This window comes from Telopea speciosissima, unplaced genomic scaffold, assembly GCF_018873765.1.
Source record: "Telopea speciosissima isolate NSW1024214 ecotype Mountain lineage unplaced genomic scaffold, Tspe_v1 Tspe_v1.0012, whole genome shotgun sequence".
Lineage (NCBI taxonomy): Eukaryota > Viridiplantae > Streptophyta > Magnoliopsida > Proteales > Proteaceae > Telopea > Telopea speciosissima.
Genome location: NW_025317348.1, coordinates 405,030 through 420,000, shown reverse-complemented (window position 1 = coordinate 420,000; position 14,971 = coordinate 405,030). Strand labels below are relative to the sequence as shown.

At 47.0% G+C, this 14,971-nt stretch overlaps 1 long non-coding RNA gene across 1 annotated transcript in view; it reads left to right on the top strand.

The window, feature by feature from the left end:
- Positions 1-4,332, top strand: part of LOC122647107 — a 16,302-nt gene extending 11,970 nt beyond the window's left edge. The window contains exon 3 of the long non-coding RNA XR_006330791.1: positions 4,322-4,332. This is a non-coding gene — a long non-coding RNA (uncharacterized LOC122647107). The remainder of the gene's footprint in view (positions 1-4,321) is intronic.
- The last annotated feature ends 10,639 nt before the right edge of the window (positions 4,333-14,971 follow it).

Genomic DNA, 14,971 nt, shown 5'->3' with positions numbered 1-14,971 from the left:
GTCTTCTTTCTGTCCTCCTTCTGCCAAAGAAAGTCAACGAAGAAAGGTAATCCGAGATTGAGTTTCTGTTCCGTGTATGAAGGAAAGTAAGGTTTCTGAAGTTTTTGTAATTGTCTTGTACAGACGTATGGTGGGAGTTCTACTGCGGTCATGTTCCTGAGCTGCAGAGGTTTGCAAGACGGGTGTTATCACAAACATGTAGCAGCTCCAGTGCGGAACGCAACGTCAGCGTCTTTTCTGTTATAAAGAGCAAGAGATCGGGTTGGATCCACGTTGAATGACCTGGTCTTTTTCCATGTAAACACCTGTGGGCACGACAGAAGAAACCGGGAAAAAAGATGCTCGAAGCTATTCTATTGACCTTTCAGAGATAGATCCCAACTCAAGTTGGGCCCATGAGTTTGTTTTACGAGAAGAAAAGCGGATGAAGCACGATCCCCGTGGCCTCCTCCATCCCCAGTAGGGAGGCATGCATGGACTTCAAGACTCCTTGATACAGATGAGACATTCCTCAATACAGGTGCCACATTCATGGAGGACGACACATTAGGGGATTGGGGGATAAGCACGGAGGGATAACGAAATGTGAGTCTTCGAGTAGGAGATTCTAGTTCACAGCAAGATGCGGGCACTCCCGCTGGTCCCATAGCAAGAAGCGGTCAGGATGCAGAGACACAGAGTAAGGACCCCTATGCTGTACTTCGCCCCAGTGAGAGACCACCACCTGTACTATACCAAGGCATAGGGCCTTGTAGTCGACCGGCGTGAGCACGCCGTAAGCGCTGTTGCACGAGTACTGTATCACGAGCGCACTACCGAGTACCACGAATACACTAACGAGAGAGGAACTACGAGCAGAAATCAGTAGTCACTCTGCTACTATATATATATATAAATCGTATAAAGAGATAAAGAGAGCGATAGTCAGTCTCTTGGGCGGCCCCCTACGCCCTCTTCATTCATCCATTTAGGAATGGATGAAGAAGGGGGGCCGGGAAGCGGAAAAGTAGAATGATTTCAATCAGTGGATCGGAAAAAGGAGCGCAGCCGCTTTTTGAACCAAAAGTGAGTGGCTCTGTAGAGTAGCTGGGCTGCAGAGAGCACGCCATACGTGCGCTTCCCCCATGTAGGTGCAACACACATGCCAACACGCATAGTGAGTTCTGGAGCTACCCGGGATGCTTGTTTGGAAAGCCCCTACTCAAGACGGGTTCGATTTTCAACTGCTGTTTATAGCGTGGGTTTGCTAATGAATTTCTCTCCACTATTGTATATATTATTATTATTGATTCCGATCGTCAATCCACTTGAAATCATTCAAAAAAGCCGTCTATTTGATTCTATTTTGATTCTTTAGGGGACCCATACTCTTTTTCTTTCCTAAGAACCACGAATCATGGAGGAAGAATTTCAAAGCAAGTCAGTACAGTAGCTTTAGTTGACCAGATAGAGCTTTAACCCGTGAGGGATTGATGTCAATTTGAAGAGCGCGTTAGCGCACCAGAATAAGCACGATCCATATTGCGAGTGAAAAGCCCCTTTCTTTGCATAAACTTGTCGAGTAAAAGACTTGAGCTCTGTAAGTTAAGGTTAAGGACAGGCAGCAGCCCTATGGAGTAAGGGGGGAGCAGATTTGGTAGAAAGAGATCCAATATCCGGTCCAGAGCAAAAGAGACTCTTCCTAAAGCCAAAGACGGTAATTACTTCCATCGCTCTACTCTAAGATTGAGTGTTGATGACAAGTCCTATCGCTTACAGCGCCTCGATATCCGCAAATCAGCCAATCAAATCCAAAAGAGTAAGCAAAGCCCGGGAACCCCTTTCACGTCTTTCTTTCTTCAGAATCCCACCGCTCTACTTCTTCCTTACCACTCCCGGCACTATTTGGCCTTGGTGGAAGCTAAGCCCTTCGATCCCGCTTAGCAGCCTTTCTTTAAATTGAGTACCTTTCTTTAAAAGTAGGTTTTTTGGGCGCCTACCTCTAAAAGAAGATTCAGTGATCCCTTCTGACAAGACAAGACAAGCGGAATAGTTGCGCCTAGCTGCCTCCGACCGGGAAGGAGATCTCCCAGACAATGGTTCAGAAGCAAAAAAAAAGCAATGGTCACCCTCCCTACCTTCACTCTTGCAGCCCAAGGGGCTTCGTTAAATCATCAACTTATCTAGCCCAGGGTGGTCGTAGATCAGCTTTCTTTGGCTCTACTGAGACTCCTCCCTAACGCCAATACTGTTTGATGCTCCCTGTTCTAGCTGCCTTCGCCTGCTACCTATTCAGTGGAATACCTCTGTCTTGTGATACCTATCCGGGCACGGCTTACGGTACCCATGCTTTTGTTGATTAGCTCGATCCAGCAGTCCTCGATTGTCGATCCAGTTCACCAAATTTCTCTTTCCTTCATGATCAACAAAGTAGAGATCCTAGTGGGCAAAGAAGCGGGTGGTACTATGACTATCTCCCATCTATCTGGATTGTCTTGATCTTCCTTTTCTCTATAGTAGTAGTGTTGGTCCCTCTCTTTTAGTAGTGGCTAGCAGTGGTGGAAAATCTCTCTCTTCCCGGGGGGGATAGATCATTGCCATCTTCATCCCGAAACCCCCATCACCTATACTCATAAAAAGCCTTTCCCCGCGCCTTCGCCCTTGAAGAATAATAATAGGTTTTTTTGGCCTTCGCCGGCTTTTTTTTTATATCCTTCCTTTCCTTTATCTTGTGGAACAAACATAGCTGGAGCATACAAAATTGGTATTTCATATAGTATTTTCAACCTAAGGTTTTGAATGGCTATCACGTCCACTAACTATTCCATCCAATTTCTGATTCTACGCCTCTTGGGAGCGGCCAGCCCTAGGCCTTCGATAAAGAGATTCAAATGGTCTTACGCTCCAACTCTCCTGTATTAGTATAATTTCCCGACTAAGAATAAGTTAGCTTAGGCAAAAAAAAACTGGCATCAATCCCGATTGTCGACCTTAGCAACAAGATTTCAGGTAGCTTGCACGACCAGCAGCTAGACTACGCGAACTTCCCAATCTTCCGAAGATAGAAAATACATAAAATAAGGAAAGAAGGGAATACAAGACTATTTTTACGGTCTCAGTTTCCCTTACTCTTTTTGGCCTACCGGAGGAGTAAAAAAAAAATATATAAACACTACGCTTCATTCAATCAATAAAAAGGTCTTGAAAAGTACGTGCTTACCGACCGTAGGGAATCTGATACACTCTCTCTTCCTGTAAACTTCTGTTGAGTCTTTGGTCTCTTAGCCTAGCTGAATTAATGTAGTCTGCGGCCCCTTCGTCAATGACCCATGGCTTTGAGGAACTACTCGACCTGTTCCATCCCAGATTCTTTTTGCCCTTCTCAACAAGAAGCTTATTAAGCGAGAATCCCATCATGACAAGCAAAGCACTTAACGAAGAAAAAGCTTAAGGGAAGCCCTCTTGAGAGAGAGTTGTAAAGCCCTTCCTCGTTCACTAGTCACTATAGGATAGGCGAGATAAGATAGCACTCGAATCCATATATGAATGGCTTGGCGTTGAACGTCCACTAGAAATTCCATACTCTAATGGCAGGCTTTTCGTCTATCTATTTCTTCCCGGAACGTAGGCTCGTTGAGACCTCTGAGACTGAGACTGATGAACCCAAAAAGAAGATAAAGAGTTTTGACGCTTTGCTTTCAACCGGCCCGTCAGCTTGATCATAGAGCGAAAGGCCTCTTTTAGTCTTTTTAGTAAAAAAGGCAAAAAACTCCCGTTCTGCTCCTGCAGTCAGAATCCTCTCTTAAGCCGGGGTTTTGGTAAGATATGATGATGGTTGGAAGTTTGATCTTCAATCTAAAGAAAGGGCAAAACAGAAATGTTTGCAGTGAAGAAGGGCAAACATTGGATAGTTCCAAAGAACCCCAGCAAAGGCGAAAAGCAACAAGCAACGGCTTTCGCGCGTCTCGCTCAAGACGGTGATTCTTTGCTTTGAAGCTCGTTTTGAAGCATGGCCCCGGGTTGGGAGCGAGAAGTATTGGATATGTTTATTCCTTCTCTCCTCAAGCATCCGGTAATACCATTGTTTGTTTTCTGCTTAGAATCATCAAATGTTTCTTCCCTTCCGAGATGATCAACCTAGCCCTCTCCGAGAAAAGAAAAAGTGAAGCTCTTCGCCCGCCCTTCCTCCCTCACAAAAACTTTTTTTACGTGGTACACTAGCCAGCTACCTGTATCCATCTTTTCCTGGGAGCAAATGACTGATGTATTCTGCAAAAAAAAGGTTTGATACCAAAAAGAAAGAAGTCACCATGGCCGCAGATGTAGACCAAAAATGAGTGAGAAATTGGAAGACTGACTATTTGTCTCGGTTCCGTACTCTGGCCTTACAGCTGGAAAAGCCATCTTCTGAAGAAAAATAGGAGCTATCAAGTTTCATGGTGACATTTGAATCTCAGATGTGCCCTCGTTCCGGTCGGGATTACTACTTTCACCAAACTCATCGAACGTGCTACTGCGTTCGAGGAAGTGATCAAAGAGCAGAAAGCCTCGTTCTCGTTCCCACTTGTTGATTTCATTTATATGCGGTGGAAACCTCTGAGCCAGGTCCTTGCTTTAGTACCTTGGGGGGAGGAGTGATCTCAAAAAGCCCTATGGTTCTGACAACAGGCGTGCTCGGGACGAACCTATTCAGTACAATGTTGATCTTCAGGATACAGAGAAATGGTTCGATGTATTGCTCGCTTTTGGTAGACTCGTTCTGCCTTCATCCAACTAGTTGATGCAGCCTGGCGATGAAGTCAGTTCTCGCTTTTGTCGTTATCATCGGAGGCCGGGACATGGTACTGGCTTTTGTAAGACATTGTGACGAATCATCCATGACCGTCTCACTTCTGGTGAGCTGAAGTACAATTCAGTTGAAGGTGCTGTGCTAATACTGTTCCCCCAAATAGCTACCCATCCCCTGCCAGACCATGAGGTTCCAGCACCTTCAGGCTCTAACGAGCTGTCAATGTTGTTTCTACCACCCCCCTTACTCAACATAGGGCATCTGAGCCTTCTCCATTGATATCATTTGATGATTCCCCTACTTCCTCAACCGAAGCTACTCCATCTGAATCCGGAGAGCAAAATGCTTCTGATGATGTAGAGTTGACATTTGGGCAACATTCTCCTCGAGGGCCGAATAATTCCGAAAAAGTCTTCTCTGCTGATCTCCCTCGGGTTGAGGTCGCTGCTGCTTTAGAGAATAGGGGCGAGGAAAAGTCAGCAGTTGCCTAATCTGTCTGAACAACCTGAAGAAATTTAGGGCAAAAAGCTCCTCAACGTCCCTATGCAGCAGCTATTAAACAAAAGCAAATGGATCTCCAGCAACAATGATCGGCGAGAGATAAATTGATCCAACGCATTGTGACACAGATGAAGAAGATTCCTGCCCTTAGTTCGATGTACTCCGGTTCTCACCACAGACAAGGGCAGCCCTAGAGCATGAAAGACGAAGTAAACTGAGCCTAGAAGTCACTTTCCTGCTGGAATCGCTAAGCCACTAACCGCAACAACAGTAGGAATTTCTCTAAAGCCATAGACGCTGTCAATAGGGGAAGGACTTTGATCTACGACCTCCTGCCCTTAAAGCCCGAGGATTCTACGAGTGGACGGACTTGCCCAAGCTGGAAAAGCGAGTGGACTTTGCCTTTCCGGCTGAACAACGATTGGTGTTAAAAGCGATTTTTTTCCGTCCAAACCCGCAAGACAAAGATCGAATGTCTAAGCCTATAACGAAAAGCCCTTACAGAACGCATCGCAAGAAGCAGTTTCTTCTACGACCCTCGGAGCCGGATCGCAAACAAAAGCCGAAACTGTTGATCGACTACCCGAAACCAAGAGAACGGAGAGAAGGTTTAGTTTACCACTGGAACTGAAACCGATACTTGTCTCAAAAATATCTTACCTTCCCAATCTAAAAATAGGGAAAGTACTGCTTCCAAAGCTTACACGACTAGCCGAAAAGAAGGCTCTGAAAGACCTATCCGAAAGCCCTATCGTTGTAAAGCTGCGGCTACTAGCTCAAGTGCTGGTGAAACTCGCTTTATAGGGATAGGGGGGGCTCGTAAAGCCCTTCTAAGCCAAAGATAGTTGCCAAGGTCCAGGTCCAAGAGAAGAAAGACAGACTTTCTAAGCCGCTTACCCGGAACTAGTGCTTTCCTATCCATACCGCCTGTCCTCTGTCTGATCCTCTATCTGCTCTCTGTACCTCCGCCTTCCCAAGAGGTTCCGCTTGACTAAAAAGCTTTCCCGAGAAAGAGTACAGGCTACCTGACGAACCAACAAAGGAAACTCTCTCTCATCAAACCCAAGAGATGGATTTGACTACGACCTCCTTTTTCTCTACGACCACCTCTCGCTTACCCGACCAAAACGAAAGGAAGGAAACAAACTCTGTGAAAAGTCACCTTTGCCGTCAGTCCCCGCACCCACGAAACGGTTTTGTTTCCCCTATCTAAGTAAAGTCCGCTCGCCCGTCACCAGAACGAGAGATACTATTTCTACGAGCTGAGCTGCTGGAACAAGAAGGTAAACCTTCTTGCCTTGGAACAAAGGCTCTGTCAAGACCAAGCGCTAGTACCGAACTTACCCGTTCCCTCGCTTGACTTGACTACCTTCATATGAAAAGATTTCATGTCAAAAGTGAGCCTTCCCCTCCCCTATCTCAACAAGTCAAGCTTTAAACCTCTAGTAGGTATCTTCAAACTCTTCCATTGACCGTCCATCCAAAGGTGTTTGAGGTTCGAAGAAATTTTAGTTTCAAATTACGACACGGGCTTCCGCTTGCCCGTAACTTGACTCGCCTACCAGACGAGACCTTCCGTTTTTAACCAAAGGCCTACCGCCATCCCGAAAACTGCTTGATTTATACGAGCCACTTGAGAGTACCGAAAACAGGTTATAGGTCTGTCTTTCTCTCTGAACCACTAGCTGACGGTAAGGAACGGAAGAAAAACGGAAAGGAAGGTTTTATCTAAGCTAAGCCACTAGCGCGTCAGTTTGATCGTAGAGCGCCCCTATAAAGTAAGGCTTCCCTTCAAAGAAGCTTTCTCGCAAGACTAGATCAGAAAAGAATAAATTCCATGGGAAAACCCATGGCAACTACCGACCATATCTATATGCGATCTGGTTTTCCGTTAAAAGCTGAAAGCCAATTTTTTTCTTCGACCTACCAATCCAGTAAAGGGGCAACGCTGACCTTCCCGCAAGACAAAGGTAGCTTGCTTACTTTGCTAACTCCGCCTGTACTGGAGCATTAACTAATCAATCACTTCCCCCCTATCTCAACAAGCTTTCCCACTTGCCTCTTCCCCTGACCTGCTATACCCGGACGACCCGGAAAGAGATTGACTTTGCAAACTTTCACTGAACTAACCTGTCTTTTCTCTCTGCCTTTACTTGATAGGGCGCTTGAACTGGAACTGTTCTATTTGAAAGAACTTTCGGCTTCTGAACCTTCTCCCCCTATCGTTGTAAAGCTACGGAAAGGAATAGGATTGCCCCCCAGGGCAACCACTTGCACTTTCACTTTCCTCACGAACCTGACCTGTGACTGCGTACCGGAATCATAAAGTAGTTTTAAACATCCGAGGGAAAGCACGGAAAGGAAGTCAATCAATCACTTGAAACAACTAACCGAAAGAAGAAAGGATATTACAGGAAACCGGGCCTAATGGCCCTCTCTAAGCAAAGCACCCAAGCCCGAAAGCGATAGCTTTTTTACTCAAAAGGAGTAGCACTAAACTTTTTTTGGTTTTTGTCAAAAACGAACTCCGCAGCAAAGAATGCCCTGCCCCAGCTCGAAAAGCCCTTTACTAGTAGGGGAAAAAAAACCTTACCTTACTATATACTAAAGCGCGCAACGGCTTTTCAGTCAGCTTCAAAGCCTGGAGCGCTAGCGCGCGCATCCGTTTTTCAGCTTGCTTTCTTCGCATGAGCGCCTGGCGCGGCGCCCCTATAAAGTAAGGCGTTTTCTTGCCGAGTGCGCTAGCGCGCCCAGCATTCTGACTTTGAAAGGGGCAGCTCGAAAGCAGCAAACAGTGATAGGGTTCCCGGGTGCCCCAACTGGACTTCACCACTCTACTTCGGGCAAGAAGAGGAAGGGGCACCGTCCCCGGCGTCCCATCCACGTTGGCACTCTGCTGAGACAGAACCAACACCGGCTTCATCATCATCTTCAACCACTGTCACAGTGCCAAGCCGGGCCTTAGCTTCATCGTTGTTCTTCTTGAAAGAGCGTTCCTCCGGGTAGTCCCCTTCAATCAATTTTTTTCAGCAAGGCGGATTCGAATTCCCAACATACATACCAAGAAGGTGAGGTACTCTCATAGCATTCGCCTCTACCATCAGATCTTGCCCCAAGATGAGTTGGTAAGTGTGACGCGGCATCACGAGCAGATTGCCTTTTCCCTGCCACTCACCCAAGCGTATCGACACCCCCTCAACTATCCCGTCAACCGGTGACGCTTCAGTGTCCACGGGTTTGATACGGCTTAGGTTCGTCTTTAGCTTCAACCCAAGTTGTTTAGCAACATCGCTAGCCAATATACTGCGCATGGCTCCGGTATCTACCATAGCCCGCACAGCATGCCCATCGATCTTCATATCAACGTACAACAGGGAATGTCGTCTAATACCCTGCTCCTTTTGAAAAAAGAACAAATAGGAAACATAAATATAAATTTACACCGATGTATATGGTAAGGGGAGGGGCGGCTTCCCCATGGAAGCTGAGAAGAGAGCGGACTTCTCTACCTCTGATCTACTGGGATGGGGGGAGCCTCATAAAAGAGGTATGTATGCTTGGGGAGGGGCTTCAAACAAGAAGCTGTAATGGGATGGAAAGAGAGTACATATAAGAGTCAAGTCAATAAAAAAAAAGAAGATTAGTCATTGTCCGACCAGATGCCGTCTGGCCGCTCCACACCCGGGCTGAGTTCAAGACTTTCCCCCCCTCTTAGTGAAGAGGGGGGCCGGGCTCTATATTTCTCCCCTTCCATGCGTCTTCCAACACTTTTCGTGTAATTCCGTCCCTAAGTAACCCATCATAAAATGCCTTAGACTCGCTAAAATACGGACTTACGTGACCGTGTTCCTTCAAGTCACGTAGGATTTCTTCGAATCTTAGAATTCCGTATTTTTTTTCAAGGTTCTCTACACATTGTTCAATTTGTAGAGTCCCCGGTTGCCCATTCGGAACTTGTGACTTGAGTAGGTGGTGCAAGGTGTCAAAGACAGGTTCCTCATATCGGTCTGCATCCCGCAACAGCTTTGCTACTTCCCCCGGATCCATAGCGGGCTTTTGCGCCGGCGGCTCTTGCCCCTCTGTTAGCTGCCCCCGGTTTAGCCCTTCTGCCCCTAGTTCCAAAGCGGATATCGGACGTTTCCGAGTGGTGGAGCAGCCCTCTCCCGCATCTGCCCGAGCTGGGAGTGAGGAAGTACTCTCCCCCACGGCCTGGCCCTGACTTTGGCCTTGCACGGCGTCCTCATCTTCGGGGTCGGAAGGATAATTGAGGAGTCCTCGAACAAATGAATTCCCGGACTGCGAAGACGCACTTTTTGGGCCGGCAGATTCCGCCGAAGTCCCCTCCTTAGGTAACATCATATACTCAGCTGTTGCGGTTGTCATTAGGGCCCTGAAAACGGCACCAATAACCAGGTTGAGCGCCCCCGAGCATCCAATCTTTGTCAAAATGAAAGAAAGGGCCTTCACTCCCCCTAAGACCCCCTTTGATAGAACAAAAACAAAATACGAGAGCCATCCCATTTTCCAACAAAGAATATATAAAAAGATAAAAAGAGTTATTAGTAAGAGGAAAGGAATGGCCCATCGTAGCACAATCCGGGAAAAATGAGGAGATAACGGGAAGAACAGAAGGAGTGGCCGCACCCCCTCGATCCATCGTACTGGAGCGATCCGAGAAGAACGATTAGAGTCATATTCTATCCTTTCTACAATGCCCATAGACGAAGTGCTTCGTTTCAGATCAATTCTTCGCTGCAATCGCTTCGATCCACCCCCTCGGTGAAAAACCGTAATACGCCCTGAGGAATTCCTCCCAGCAGACTTCCCTGTAAAAAAAGTGAATTGTCTAAGTGCTCTCCCCTGTAGGCTTTGTCTCATTGTGTATCTCGTAATCATTCGAACCAGGCGCTTTTAGCCCACCTCTTCTTCCTCTTCCCACTTCTCCTTTAGGATAGATAGATCGTCGTTGGTCCTTCTTTCACTTGCTTTTTTACCAGGTCCGATAGGTCGGTCGCCCGGTAGCCGCTCCGCTATGGAGCTACGTGTACACCGCCACGTCGAGACTCTCTTTCGAAAGTGAGATCACTACCGGCTTGTTGAAGAAGCCCTTCGGGCTCCCTAAATGCAGCCGTGATCTTATATACGATACCACCAGACGCGACGAAAGCCGGCCTGCTCTTTCTTTAATTAAGCTAGCTCTTGGTTAAGAAATTAATATGCAGACCGGGGTGCAGTAAACGAAGAACTATTCTCTCTCCTCGCCCTTGAGTCCCGCGCTCTTGCTTTGCTTAAGCTAGCTGGCAAGCTGCGATCTGCTTCCCTTGATCTGTCCTGATCCTACGACTGCACGGCTTCTTCTCAGTCCTGGGTACAAGTCTTCCTTTCCTCCGTTCACTACTGAAATCCCCTCTGAAAGAAGAAAGGTAGATTGTGGCTAACACTAAGCCAAAGAGGTGTCCGTGGACAGCCCTGTCTTAGACACTGAACTGCCACTGCATTCACTTCGTTCACTCCTATTACAGGTTCTAAGACGAGGAGATTGTGACTAACCCGAGGATAGAGGTATAGTTGACGAGGAGAGAGGACTGGTAACCAACCCGACTCTCTTCCTTCCATTACCGACAGCTAGGAGTGCTGCTCTTCGCGCTGTGGTTGATTAGCTGTGCGCCTGCTTCATACAAGGTACGCTATCATTGACTTCACACCAATCAAATAGAAAGACGAAACAGAAAATCAATGCAAGAAGGGCGAGGCATCCAATGTGGACAGTGAATAAAAACCCCCTATCTCGGCTGCCTTCGTCACCTTCACCTTCTTATTAAAAGCTTGCTAAAGGCGCGTTAAAGGCAACGGAAATGCCCTTCTCGTCGATCTGTGAGTGGAAGCTGCCCGTCCACCTGTGGACTGAGAACGGCTAACTTGACTCTTTACTGAACTGCTTGTGGACAAGAAGAAGGCGCGAAAGCCCTAAGGGAAAGGCTTTTGAGTACAGGTGTAAAGAAGAAAGCTCTCCATTCCACAGCAGGACTTGGTAGTCAATGATAGTCCTTGATTCCTTCGCTAACCCGAGCAAACCACCTTCCTTCAACACCCCTTGCTGCTCTCGCTGCACCATCTGTTGCCCGCTGCTTGGCTTGCTCTCTGGCTATCGGGCTATGCTTGCCGCGCAGAAGCCAATTTCCTTGACTGTTTAGGAGTGCAATTCGGGGTTAGAAACCTAAGTCAGATTCAGATTGGCCCCCACCGGCCTGACTTCTGTTTCTGCTGATGAGAGAAGGCCAAGCCCTTCTCCTGAACACTTCCAATACCTCACCACACCGATTTCACAGCTCGATTAGAGCAGCTCTTCGCAGCTTTCTTTAGGAGCATACTCGTTTGTAGATTCAAATGTGTATCTTTGGTTACATATAAAATATATCATTTTAACAGATATCTTACTCGACTTATTAGTCGCCTTTAGAGTTCAGTACTGGTTCCCTACTAGTCCGTAGACTGTTCCCTATTGATATAAAAGGACTTGCTATAGTACCCATCTTTGTTAGTAATGCCCTTACTTGATTGAATGATTGATTGGATTGAATAGCTAGGCCTATCTTTGTACGATGAAGGAGCCAACCGTACTCAGATAGCCGGAAGGAAAATAATTCGTGACTGCAGTTCGCGATTACTACCTGCCCCTAAGACTGCCTTCTTTCTTTATAGGTTGCTTCGCCCCTCAAACCCTAATTATAGATCTTTTAGCTGATCCAAGCAAGAAGCAGCAAGCATAGGCAAGCAAGCCAGTGAGCTACGGGTTGAAGTAGTTGCGTAGGCCAAGTATGGGAAGATAGAACTAATCAATCAGTCTGCCCCCTTAGAGGTACCGGCTAACTTGAGCTAGGTGGGTAAAGAGTTTGCACTTTTCCGTTCTATGGTCATTTTCCCTTGTCCGAAGGCCAGGCAATCCTAAGTGATTAGGAGTCGCTTCTGTCACTGCCGTTACTGCGCTTTAACAAAACTACGTAGTGGCTATTTCCAATAACTAGGAGCCTCTTTTCCTTCTGCCCAGCTCCCCGAAAACGACGTTCGACTTGCATGTGTTAAGCATATCGCTCCAAGCAGTGATCCTTAGGGAGTAGATCTACTTCCTCTCGGCAGGCCTGCCACGCTGCCGAGCCGCCCATCTTTTCGATAGAGGGGGCCACTCTCTATCCCAACGTAGGTAGTTGTAGTATATGTTTAGGCCTACGCACTGGCTTCTTTTTTCAAAAAGAAGATGGGACGACTTTTCGTTGCGGACGGCAGAAGGTGTCGCCCGGAAGTCCTTTCTCGTTGTATTGAAACGAGAAGTTTATTCACTTAACCTAAGATAAAGGGAGTGACTGCTTTTCTTATATTCAAGTCGACTCTACTTAAGGCGCTGAATGAGTCTGAAAGCTCTTCTTCCGCGAGTGAAGTGAGGGTGAGGTTGCCTATGGCACTGAACGCCTTAAGTCAATAACCTTTTGTTTGCAAAGCTTTTCTAGCTCTCTGTCTCTTCCGGTACTTAAGCAACAAATACAAAACAAGCTAACGAGGTCCATAGGAGGCAAAGCTGCGGCTTACCTGGCTAATTCTAGGCGTCACATTGCTCTACATGACTTCTGCTTTTGTGGTACGCGTTCCGTCTTTCTCATTATTGTTCTTGTACAATTACTGAAAGAGTTTCAGTTTGACGCTTCGCTTTCCCTAAAGAAAGCAATCAATACGCCTAACCTTCACTTACAGCTGGAACTGCGCCTATCACCCGAGAAAGAACCTTCTCTTTGATCTACCGCTTGAGCCTGCTACTCGGACTGAAACTAGAAGTAAACTTCGCCTGTAACGGAAAGAGGGATTTATCTTCGACTCCCTGTTCACATCGCTCTCTTCGGTACCGGTTTCCGATAAAAGAAAAAACCGCTGGTTACCTTTCTCTTTCTCTGATCTACCGCTTTCGCGTGTCCTTAGGTGACCAATAAACACTATTCATCATGCGATGATCAAAGAAGCGGCGTCATATAGGTCAAAGGTACAACCGCTATCGCCAGTAGGATTTCCTTGCTTTACTAACGAGCTAACCCCAAACAAATAATATTAGGCCGCTCCTGCTACGGAAGCTAGAAGAAGAAAGCAGAGTTTGACTATCACAGCACCTGAAAAGCAGGGAAGGGTTCCAAACCTAAACAAAAGAAGGCTCCGCACCTGCCTTACGTCTCTTCTTTTTCTACGAGTCACCATCCCGTCTCTAAGCTTTAGCAACGAAAAAGCAAAAAGACCTTACTAAAAGAGAGAGTGTAGCTCTTAGAAGTCAAAAGCCCGGAGTCTAAGCGCATCGCAGAACAAGTTTGATTCTACGACCACCTGAACTGTACGCTTCGCTTTTCCCTAAAGCAAGCAATCGGTTCATAAAAGGACTAAAGTAGCAAACAGCTAATTCTTTGGCTTTTGTTCCTTTAATTTCAGGTCGCCAGAAGCGCCTTTCTTTTCTTGGTAAGCTTGGGCCTTGCGAGGGCGACTCGTTCTCTTGGGCACTCGTCAGAGAAGAGAAGCCGGTACCATAGTGAAAGTCGGAAGAAGGAAATTCTGTAAGCTAGGCGGCTCTATCGGGTAAGGCGCTTGATGAGAGAACACCAACTCCAAGTAAAGCAGTAAGAAAACTGTTCTTTGCGGTAGGGATAGTCAGTAAGCGAGGCAGGTAAACGGTTCCGAGAGGGGCTACGCAAGTTTTTTAGTCCAGGAGTAAGCAAAAGACTCGTTTATAATAAGCTGATAACTCAAGCGTTACCAAAGGTCAGCGGTTACAGGTACTCGAGGGAAGGAAAGATTTGGAAGAGAGAAGGTTGAAAAAAATGCAAGTAGATCTTATAATGTTTCAGTTACGGTACTGACGGGCCGGTCGTATACAAACCTTTCTTTGCGGTTAGCTCGTGAGGTGGCGTAGGTCAACATTTCTCCATCTACGGCTTTTACTACATCATCCAGGTACTTTTGCTCGCTTATAATGCTGCGGACTGAACTTCTTCCATATCCTTGAACTGATCATGATCTTACTCTCACTTGCAGATGTGGCTATACGAGTACGTGGATATCGGTCGTCCACGTTTACCAGAGAATGTCCCTAGGGGCTCCCCTAGAGGGATGAGGTGGTCGTACCGCTTCTAGGACCACGATATGCACCACCAGGGGCTGTTTTTCAGACAGGAGTTTGATACCTTGACTCCTCAGCAGGTAAGCTTGTTCTTCTGCGATATTTCCTTCTTCGTTTGCGTGGATGACCGATTGATGCTATGTGGATGTAGATCACCTGGAGGCCCTTTGGAGATAGGCCTTACGCTGCTAGGCCAGCTGTAGAGCTATATCTGATCCGTACTTCCTTGCCCGAGTGGAGCTGATATACCTGGACCACGTCGAGTGGTACCTGGGTGAGAGAGTGTTACGGCAGTTTGGGATTGATCAGCCGGTTCCTGATCCGCCACCCCAATCCTTCCATGCATCGCGGACGGGTGGAGCTGCTAGATATAGCTTACTGGACACTTTCTGAGATCGGATTAGGGACTTCAATGCTGGAGGAGACTTCTTCGAAAAGCATTTGACCGACCGCGAGGACTATGTTGAGTGGTATGCGTCAGTGTCTACAGGTCTCTATGAGAGCCTCCACACATGAGGATAGGGTCGAACTACGCGATCAGAGGAGGTCAGGCT